At 41.7% G+C, this 11,740-nt stretch overlaps 1 long non-coding RNA gene across 6 annotated transcripts; it reads left to right on the forward strand.

Moving 5' to 3' along the window:
* Positions 1-5,125: 5,125 nt before the first annotated feature.
* Positions 5,126-11,528, forward strand: LOC109731815 (uncharacterized). Of its 6 annotated transcripts, none has more exons than XR_006665436.2 (11): positions 5,126-5,390; positions 5,473-5,561; positions 6,498-6,584; positions 6,679-7,037; positions 7,897-7,980; positions 8,049-8,113; positions 8,233-8,300; positions 10,331-10,369; positions 10,584-10,688; positions 10,797-10,959; positions 11,138-11,528. It is a non-coding gene; the product is annotated as an uncharacterized lncRNA (long non-coding RNA). The 6 variants fall into 6 exon arrangements; XR_006665435.2 differs by having other exon boundaries at positions 10,840-10,959; XR_006665438.2 differs by having other exon boundaries at positions 10,589-10,688; positions 10,840-10,959.
* The last annotated feature ends 212 nt before the right edge of the window (positions 11,529-11,740 follow it).

The raw sequence follows: 11,740 nt of genomic DNA on the forward strand, positions 1-11,740 counted from the left end.
TTCACTTTCAAAGTCTTCAAGAAAACCAAAGTCTTCAGCTGAAGACATTCATTTTTAGGGGTCGACTTTCATCGTAAATATCAAACTCCTCATAGACTTATAGACCTGTGTACACTCACAAACTCATTAGTCCCTTAACCTATAAGTCTTCAATACACCAAAATCACTAAGGGGCACTAGATGCACTTACAGGTGCGCCTAGGGTCGGCCTCCTCCCCCTCCCTCCTTTATATACGTGGGGAGGGGGCGCCTAGAACACACATCAATTGTTCCAAGCTATGTGTGGCGCCCCCCTCCACAGTTTACGCCTCCAGTCATATTCACGTAGTGCTTAGGCGAAGCCCTGCCCGGATCACTTCACCATCACCGTCACCATGCCGTCGTGCTAACGGAACTCTCCCTTGACACTTTGCTGGATCAAGAGTTAGAGGGACGTCATCGAGTTGAACGTGTGAAGAACTCGGAGGTGCCGTGCGTTCGGTGCTTGATCGGTTGAATCGAGAAGACGTTCGACTACATCAACCGCGTTAAGCTAACGCTTCCGCTTTCGGTCTACGAGGGTACGTGGACACACTCTCCCCCTCTCGTTGTTATGAATCTCTTAGATAGATCTTGCGTGAGCGTAGGATTTTTTTTGAAATTGCATGCTACGTTCCCCATCACCGGTAGGTGAAGCGACAGAAGTGAACTGGCGATAGTGGTGGCAGCGGAAGGAACATGAAGCCAGTCTAACTCCCAAAGACCCTGAGAGTCACGGCGGCGAGGGCCAGCCCCAACCAAAGTGTGCGTGCGACGATCCTGAACAGAACAAGAGTCAACGTCAAGAATGACGCGACAACCAGAATCAGTAAGTTGACTAGCAGAGAACAGGTTCATGGTAAGTCGAGGAACATGTGCCACATCAGGAACAGAGTAAGAAGAAGTGGTAAGATTGCCTCGACTAACAACAGAAAGAGGAGTACCATCAGCAGTGAGTACATGAACAGGAAAATCAAGCAATCTAAGAGACGACAAGTTGAAAGAATGAGAAGACATATGAAAAGAAGCTCCAGGGTCCAGAACCCATGGGGATGTACCTGACTGTGTAGTGGGTGGTTGCTCAGTGTGGGAAGCATTAGTCACAGAACCTGCAGTACCCGTCGAAGAACCTGAAGCGGCAAGCAGATGCTTAAGTCTCAGAATATCCTGCTCAGTCAAGGCGGTGGCTGAAGATGTCGAAGTAGAAGTAGAAGTCCCTGAAGATGATGTCCACGCCTTACGCATGTGTCTCTTCTTCTGGAAGCACTGAAACTCAACATGACCATCCTGGTTACAGTAGCCATAGTGAGGACGAGAGCGGCCCTGACCGCCAGTAGGAGTCGGGAAGAGCGGCGGAGCCCTAGAGCGGGGAGTAGTCGGTGCAACATGCGGCAGAGCAAGAACTCGAGTACCAAGCACAGAAGGAACCCCAAGCAAACCAGCACCACATAAGCGAGTCTCCTCAGCACGAATCTCGGAAAGCGCCTCCATGGGAGAAATACGGCCACGAGCAAACAATTGAGCGCGTCGGGGCTCAAACTCCTTACGAAGCTGAGACAAGAACTCGTAGACACGATGAAACTCCAAATTAGCCTGCACAGCCTGGTAACACTGACAAGTACGACATCCAGCACTGCGGAGAGAATCAAGCTGACGCCAGGTAGCAGAACTCTGTGCATAGAAATCATCAATGGTGGAGTCACCCTGCTGAAGAGCATGCTCCTGGCGGACCACAGATAGGTATAAGGCATCACCAGAGGGCTGATAGCGCTGATGAAGACGGGTCCACATCTCAAATACGGTAGGGAGGCCCAAGAACTCAGAGGCAAACTGAGGCAGAACACTAGCAGTGAGAACAGCTGCGGCACGAGCATCATCATCAAGCCACTGAGTATAAGCAGACAAAGCCTCATGATACGTGTGAAGAGCCTCCTCATAAGTCAAAACCTACTCATCATAAGCACGAACGGCAGCATCATCAGCAAGCTTAGTTGCATCCTTCGCGGCCTGAGTACCATCCACAGCAACAACCGGTGGTGTCGGCGGAGTAGGGGCCACAGGAGGAACTGGGCACGACAGAAAACGGACCTCACCAGAAAGAACGCCCCATAGACGAATGCCACACATATGAATGCGCATGAAGCCAACGAACTCGATGTAGTTGGTGCCATCAAAAATCACCGGACAGCGAGGAACTGCAACATAGCCTGATGTTGTAGACATTTTGTGTGTGTTAGTCAGGGGCAGACGAACGTAGCAGACCAATCAGCCGAGATTCGGCGGTGTCACGAATCAATACGCCAGCACACGTATCAGCAGAAGCAGCAAGCAGCACCCGTAGGAAGTGGCTAGCACCACGTATCACCGGAGAGCAAACTAGCTCCATGTAACAGCAGCAGCCAGCAGCTAGTGCACCAGGCGGAGATGCAGCACGGATCGATGAGATCCGCAACTGAGGAAAAACGGGTGATTGATCTGGAGGCCTGGTCCTACCGTGGGCGGATCTGCAGGCAAGCAAACTCATCCGAGATCGGCAGCTGGTAGCATATCAGATCCAGAGGAAGCCGACTCTAGCGGGGCCAACTCGATCCAGAGGAAAACCGGCTCGCTCATGTTCGATCCAGGGAGACGGGACTGGGGAAGGAGCCGGCCTGAGTTGACCTGCAAGGGAGAGTGGCGGGCGTGGAGAGCCGCCAGCTACGATAGACAGAGAAAAGGAGCGGCGGCCACAGAGGAGGGCGGCGACGCGAGTTAGATCAATAGCACGAGTTGCAGCGTGCAAAAAATTGACCTAGCTCTAATACCATGTTAGGAAATATGCAATTTGTATTCCCATAGGGCCATAGGCCAGTATATATACATGTACAGATGCAGGAAATATGCAGAAAACCCTTTATACAAGGGGGTAAATACAAAAGGCTACATGACTATATATAGTACTCTAACAGCAGCAATCTCCTTTGGTTTCCTTCCAAACATGATATTTCCTGCCATCCAAAGGTCAGAGTGGATTTTCCTCTCTTTTGTTTGATTAGCATTAGAAATATACGAATAATAACAAAAATCCAATGAAACCAAATGAAAATCACTATGAAAAACATCGCAAATTCTCGAGCCATCAACATATTACATTCAAGCCATGAATGTCTCCATGAATCACAAAGGCCAGAATTTCTGACCGACGACATGTGCCGATGACGAAGGAGATTAGCCATAGGTAATAACTGCTAAGCTAGTCTCCATAAAAAAGTTCATCTATGATGATACCTGTACTTTCCACATTTTGGTCTAGGTTCTCTACTTTGCCTCAGAGTTCGATGTGTCAGCTCATTCATATAGACACACCTCACGTCAAAGCTTTGTAGCCATGAGCATTTGGTAGACTGACCAAACAGAGAACACGCCCTTCCTGTCAAAATTAAAATACAAAAAATCACCCATATGCCTAGTGCACAACAAAATAGAGAGAATCACCTCGATGTCTATAGCAATAAATGTTTATTTGATCTTTTCATGGTTTCAGGATGCTAAGCATTGCATGATAAGCTTGTTGACCAAACATGGAGGGTCGTTTGATAGACTAGTGATCAGTCGCATGCTATAGTCTCGGGGTAGCAAGTTGTGCGCCGCTATATATTAGTGGTTTTCCCTTCCCTAATTCTTTGGATGACTCAGTGCGCGAGAATTTCTCTCCCCTCTAGGACACCCTGCCAAATATGGGAAGGAGAATTTCTCAACTAAGCTTGCAAAAAGTCAGTGGCTGGAAAGTATCATGCTTTTAGAATTTGAGAAGTTAAGGAGCTTGGTTCTTGCAAAATACACCATGCCCGGCGATCCAACATAGTAAGGTTAAAAAGCTCAATATCTCTAAAACATACCTAAGAATTACATCCCAAGAAACAACAAGTCTTCATCTCTCCTCTCTTACTGCCCCACCAAAACTTCCACATCGGAGAATTAATATGTTGATAAAGACCCGAGGATTCCTTGGGCCACAACTATAAGAAAACCTCCCCCCCCCCGACATAGAGCAGTTTCTCCATCCAGCCATTAACCTTGTTCCAAATCCTATCTTTCAAATACTTAGAAACACCAATCTTTGAGTTCCTGACATCAGATGGTACACACAAGAATTTCTCAGATAAAGATTCATTAGGGACATTCACAACATTTGTTTTAACTCAACTTTCAGATTTTAAGGGCAACCTTTGCTAAAAGGGTAGATGATTTTGACAAGTTAATTTGTTGACCCGAAGCATGGAATAACAATCCAGTAAAGAAGACAACTCAGTTGCCCCATAAACACTGGCTTTGCAAAAACAACAGTTGTCATCCGTGAAGAGCAAGTGGCTTACGGTGGTGCCAATTGAGCAACTTTTATTCCACTTAGGTGCGATGACTCTCTTTTACTTTTCAAGAGGCAGGAGAGGCCCTCCATTGCCAATAATAATAGCTATGGAGAAATATTGTCAACGGATTCCTCGAGGTGGATTGACTTCCTTAAGTTTATTGTCGTTAAACAAAACTGGAAATTTGACAGAACTCACCATGCCCATGATCAAACAGACCCAAGCTGGTCAAACCCCACCTTAGTCATGATAGCATCTATATAATCTCACTCAACATGTCATATACCTTCATCGTATCCAACTTGAAAGCACAAAACATGTTCTTCTTTGCTTTGTTTATTTTCATAAAATGGAGGCATTCATAAGCTGTGAAAATAAATAGTCGGTGTACACATTTGAGTCATTAACATGCTTGTAAACTTTCACACAAAATACGTGCTTAGCGTCTATTTAAATAAAACTCATTTTTTGCCAAAATAATAATAATAAAACTAATTTTGTTTCTTAGAGAAGTGAACTTTTTAGCACTAAAAATATCTATCACCTAATATGCAAACATTGATCGATTGCATGAAAATTTACAATCGCAGATCGTTTGTGTAGCAAACTGGAATGTAATTAGCTGATACCACTACTTTGACGTCACCTTATAATATATCACTTGACTAGACCGGGGATGTAGCCATACAACCCATTAACAGTCGCTACAAGGGCGCTCTCTCGCGTTGTACACGTCGGCAAAGTTACTGTGCAACGCTGGGGTGAAAAAAAAATCTCGGTAAAACCAAGCCGCCGGCACACGCTTGCTCCCCACTGTGCCATTCCCCTCTCCCCTCGCCTCCTCCTCTCCCGAGTCCCTGCGCCGCCGGCTCCTCCCCTTCTCTTACGCCTTCTCCTCCCCATTCCTCTCATCTCCCTGCCTGGGTTACAGCCGCCGCCCTCGCCCCAGGTGAGTTGTTGCTGGGGGCGGGGCGGGGCGGGCTGGTGCCCTCGAGTTTGCCATTAAGGAAGCCGTGGGTGGAGGTCCGCTCACCCCGTCCAGTCCTCAATTCCTCTCCTTAATAAATCTCTGAATCTCCATGGCTGATGCTTGTCCTGCCCTCAGGTGAGACGCTGCTGGAGTTCAAGGTGGCTGAACGCCACGACGGGGCAACAGATCGGCAGCCTGCGGCCCGGACCTCAGGTCCAGTTCATGTATGTTCTATCTTCTTCTCCCTGTCCCTCTTGTTATTTTCTTTATTAGATTTGATTAGAATAGCCTCTTTATTGATTAGATTAATAATGGCTTGGTTCCTCACACCACCCACCCCATCCCACCCGTGATTGAATATTCTTTGTGTGGCATGTGGTGTTATCCTTTTACCTCCTTCAACTATATAAACATTCAGGTAGCTGTTCTTGTGTCATATAATTAATACCCTCTCCATCCTAAAATAGGATGTTCTTTTTAGTTTGGTCCTAAGTCAAACGCTTAAGTTTTACCAGTTTATGCAAAAAAATCAACATTCATGATGTTTTGTATGGGTTAATTAGCAAAACAAAAATTATGAAGCAAATTATGGGATGCCTCATTTCACACATCGAGTGAGAATGTAGTTCAGACGCGGCCACTTAGACACGAGAGCATACATAACTACTGAGGACAGAAATCGGCACCCAAATTATTTGAAGAAAAACATACTCCCTCTGTCCCAAACTACTTGTCGCCCAAACGGATGTATTTAGCACTAAAAAAATAGATCCGTTTGAGCGACAAGTAATTCAGGACGGAGGGAGTACATTTGAAACAAGTATAATCAAATGGCATGATGCACTAGCTGCCCGAGATCACGTTCGATGAATTGATTGATGCGCACCATGCCACTTGTGCTTTCAGTTTTATCTATAATCCGCCACTAACAGCTGGTGATTAATTAGTGTCATAAAGCTAATGTTTGTAGGAGTAGTAGTTCATTTAGGAAAATTTGAGACCTGCTTGATTGAATAAAAATATTCGATTGGACAATTACTATGATAATCAGAAAATGTGCTGCAGTAAATACTTGTAACAGCGCCGGAAGCATAATCAGTAATGTGGAGCCATTTCAGCATTAAAGGTGTTCACTCCAGTTGCTTCTTCGATTGTTTCAGGTTAATTACCCGAAGCTTGGCGAGTTGTGGTGGTTAATAATTCCATTTGCTTTGACGACACTAGATCATTAGTCACGGGATGTTAAGGTATGATGATGTTCCTTTTTGGTTTTCATACAGACGATAACATTAGTATTTGTTTAATAGAAGTGCTAACCACTATTTCTTTAACGACATCCAGCTCGCTCTGTAGTGTTGCTTACAATATTTCCTCAATTTCCATTGGTGGGAATTTTGAGTGAGAATGATCCACATGATTGACAAGAACAGGGAATGATTAGCTTCAAGCACATAGCAAAGAATGTGAAAATAATATATTTAACGTTGTATGGAGATGCAGTACTTGATGCGCTCCTCTGGATCCGCTGCCCCTCTTTGTTTCTGATTATTGTTCTTCTCATATACTATCAAATTTCCATGGATGGGATCTGATGAATGAGTATCCCGTGTCTGCGGCAACTCGCATGGCCTGATCCGGAAGTACGGGTGTGCTGCAGGCATTGCTTCCACAACTATGCCAAGGACATTGGCTTCATCAAGGTATGAGGCACCCCACTATTTATTGATTTCCTTAATCATGTGCCTGAGTTTGATGACTGCTGAGTAGTAATATGTTACCCCATGCTTTGCTTTGAACAATATATATGCTTTGTCTACAAGGCCTCTTGGTATGCCGCACCAATTTTAATTTGTTGGAGACTACCATCTGGTAGTGTGAGTTATTAAATAATGTAGTGTGATGTATGACATGTTGGATTCACTTATTCAGAATAGATCTATGTATTGCCCTCCTCATTCCCGGAGTAAACCCAGTTAAGTTCTGCAATCATCACTTCATGTTCTGCCTTGCATTACTTTGTATCTGTTTGAACAATATGTGTAATTTCTACGCACCATAAGTCAACTTGGAATGGACCTAGTTGTGCATGACTACATGATAGCTTTGTTTGTTTGTTATTCCCACCTATATAAGTCTTACTCTGCTGCATCTATCTCCAGTCTCGGCTATTTTACTAACTGTCAACTACCAAGTTTTTCCTGAGCATACCAGTCCATTTCAAAGCACAACAAATCGAGTGTATTGCAATTGCTCAAATATTTATTAAGTAGGTATATATACATTGTATATATTTATTTCCTGAATAACGATGATTTATTAGAAGTTAAGATGATTTTCCTTTTGAAGAATTTTGTTTCCATTTCCATTTTATCTCATTAACTATAGGTTTTATGCTTCAGTTTTTAGGGTTGGGTAAACTATTGTTCAGATGCATGTGTTATGTTTGAATACCTGAATGTCCGTGTGTAACTAATTTCTTGTATTCCTTTTATTTTGCATAATCCCAAACTAATTATACTGATAGCTGCATTTGTGCTCTTGTTTAACGGTACCGTTAAGAATGGAACCTCAAAGGAAGCAAGGACTATGAAGTTATCATCAAACTGTGGTGTTTCAACGAGGACGATCTTTATCAACAATGAGGTAATGTGCCTGGAAATTGTTTTCAAAATTTCAATGCTTTGGAGCTAACTCATGTTATAATTTTGCAGGGTTGAATTAGATCTTCACAGACAAATACATCTTTATGTAATAAAAATGTTGATATGATGATCGGGTATAATATTACAGAAAATATGAAAATTCAATGGATTTGTTTTCATTATCATTATAGTAATCAGAATGTTTTGTCTTGCATTATATTATTGGTTCAACATCTTTATTTGTATGATGTAGGAGGAGTTGCAGAAGATAGATTTCAAATGGCTTGAATAAGAAGAGATGCAGATCACTATTCTAGACAGGTTCTTGATCCTAACCAGATCACACTTTTTGTTGTTATCTATATAAATGTATGTCCTGAGCTTCCGTTCTTGTCATTTTTAGGTTTATATACATCATCACACTGATTGATTCATTCACTAGGTTACGATGTTGAGGTTACATACGTACATTACTTATTCTTGAGCAGAATATTATTCTTTTTTGTAGCAGAGGAGAATAGTGCTCACTGTAAATTAGTTGGGTATATACCAACAACCAAAAAGCTCAAAACATTTTGTGAGAAATAGAATAAATCAAGCCTTGCTCGAATTAGACAAGAAACATATTGATCAATCATTCCTTAAAATAGTTTGACTTTGTCATAAGGACTATAAAAGAAGCCGCATTATGACATGCCTAAGCTACAACAAATAATATATATTCTTATTTGGTCTAAAATACAGCAACTAATATAAGACGTTCTAGATTCAGTGATCTAAAATGTCTTATATTAGTTACAGAGGGAGTATTATCCTTTGTGCTGATTAATTTATATGTACTAACTTATATTTATGTGTTTTTTAGAGTGGACGGTCAGCTGTGATAGTTCAAACTGTTGTGAGATGTATTTTGAGATCATCCTCCTAACAAGAGACAAATTAGTTGATTATTTTGCTAGATAGTGTTGCTGTCTCCTTAAAACCGAGGCTTCTTTCTCATCGGATATAGAACTGTGAATTTGTAAATTATATTTATTCTATCTTTTCAAACAGAATGAAAATCCATCTTCTATTTTCTTCCATCCAACTTTTCTTCAGCTTGAAATGTGCAAAACATTTGTCACAGGGATATTGTACTTTGATCAATGGATGTGATAAAAAACACCATGAAATAGACATGGAAGGGGGGGATCTGAATGCACGAAACAAATAATGCAAAGCCTCGTGAAGTGGCAGAAAACTATATGTCTTATGTACCTTTTAGTTTCCCTTCAAGTGGGATGCCAAGCCTCATGAAGTGGTAGAAAACTGAGCAATATTAAGCTCAGTTTGTTGGCATTGATCCTAATCATTTCATATTCGGCTCAAATTTTGCTACGAAAAACTTTCTCAATGCATGCTTACAGATGCTAATTGCATACAAGTATGCACAAGATATGTAGAGGAGTTTCTATCACTAATTTTTATAGTATTGAGTTGATTTAATGGTAACTAACACTGGGTGGTAGGATGGATTTTTCCTATACACACACACATGAGTTTCTGGCTAATTGTCTTTGAGGGGCTAAATTGGATTCCTTGATGGAAAATAAACAATCAACTGAAAGTTTCTAATTTATCTTTCTCCCTTTCTTGGCTGTAGTAGACTTTTCTCTAAGTGAATGTTCCTTATAATTCTAGACCAAGTCTTTCTTCGATCTGAATGACATGTAAAATGTTGTTTCATTTCACATATTCATTTTATTATATTGTTAAAAAAAATTCTATGCAAGCCAGTAAAACTTGTTTTTTGTTTATTAAGCCAAACTTCCATCTTGTACTGGGAAGCCATAACGTCATAGTAGAAGACAAATGTGTGTGAGCATGTGAAAATGACTGCATAGGACAGGCTGAGGTGCTCAAGCCGCCTCCTCTTGCGATGTCCACATAGGATAGGAACAGTGTCCTGAGCGGCTGAGCTGTGATTGGTTAGGAGATAGTGAAATATAACCTAGTGTGAATGTAGCTTTTCAGTTGTTCATGTGTCCCATTTATGATCAGGGATGCTTGAGCCATGTGGGATAATAAAATTGGACACTCCAGAGGTTATGGCTTTGTCTTATTCTGCAATCAGTAGGCATGCACAACTCAGACCATTTCTCTTTTGCATTTTGCAGTAGTTTTACTATTTTGATGACATGAATCAAATACCAACTTTACTTTCTACCTAATATTCTGGTGTTTGAGTGATACTGATAGCTTTTGCAATGCCTAAATTTAGCTCGGTGAATTGTACTCTTAGTGTGTTACCAATTTGTGGATGTATAGCTATGAATAGTACTGATACATACAATTTCGCCTCTTCTCTGTAGACTTTGAAGGATGAAGAATAAAGAACACTCTATGATCAGGTAACAATTTAATCCCTCTGATTACACTTGTCTATGCTCCTTTGACTGCCAATGGCTATTTCTTTTTGTATGTTCAGGAGATACAAAGAATTAATTGTTTGAAACTTAAGATAATTAAGTTTGCAAGAGTCATCGACCTGTCTAAAAAACTTCATTGAATTCTGCACATAACAAATTATTAGGAAGATTTCTCAAATCATGTAAATGATTCTAGATCAGCCATCTAACTCCAATACCATGCACCAATGCTTGGAACTCATGCAAGTGTCATACTCGCATTACCAAATCAGGCTACGAAGACAAGTCTTCGTGCGCACATGTATGACCTTACCGCTCTCGTCGTTGTTATTATTTTCTAAAGAAAAAACTACTGTCATTAGGCTCTAAATTTGCAAAGTAACTAGACAACAAATACATATTGTATCAGAGTTTTCCAAAGATTTTTGTGGTCTCTGCAATGTTGTTTGCAGGGATTGCAAAAGAGTGGCATTTAAAAGGCAGCTGGCATTTGATGAATTGCTGAATGGTGGTGGTTGCACACCATGGGGGACAGTGTTCCAAGAGAGGTCTCAAAGATGGTTAGAGATTAGGTACTGACATAAAATCTATCAATCCTATCTTCATGTACATGTGTGTGTTAGGTACATCTAATTAATCTGTTCTTCTGATTTAGGGAGGTCATCTGAATCTGAGACGATGTAAAATTTATTTTCCTATTCTTGGAAACTCTTGCGTTGGAGAATCATGACGTTCTTCTCATTGTTACAGGCAGTCCAACGTCAAACATGATTGTGCTGATGTCTGGGTTTCGGCTTGGTGGTGAGGTGCTTGAGGTCGCGGCTCTGCGTCAGGAACCTCCTCTTGAGCGGGCTTGTACTTCATGGTGGTGAGGTCTATCTTGATGGTAGACCAGTTGGTTGATTAAATGCCAGTAGGAGCAGCTCAGTGAACCACTGATGTAGTCTCACTGTGCATCAGTATTGTTGACCTCAACTTGTCTATTCATATGATCCATGTATCGTATTTAGTTTCTCTCTTAAGACTTGGTATGCCTGTGTTCTGGTGATCCGAGGAACTCTGCCTCTCTTTTGGAGATCATCCACCTTTTGGAGACTGTTAAACCTTGATTTGAAAATCTGGATGTGTCTATGACGAGTCATCCACCTTGTAAGATTGTCATCTATCTGTTACTCCCTCCGTACAAAGTTGAGTCATCTATTTTGGAACGGAGGGAGTACCTATTAGCATCGATCAAACTATTTCTCTTGCTCTGCTTTATGAATAAACACTCTTCCGCTGCAGTTCTATTTTGTATGTTATAATTTTAACCACTGTTGCTCATATGAACTGTCAACATGTTAATAAGTGCGT

Source organism: Aegilops tauschii, chromosome 6 (assembly GCF_002575655.3).
Source record: "Aegilops tauschii subsp. strangulata cultivar AL8/78 chromosome 6, Aet v6.0, whole genome shotgun sequence".
NCBI lineage: Eukaryota > Viridiplantae > Streptophyta > Magnoliopsida > Poales > Poaceae > Aegilops > Aegilops tauschii.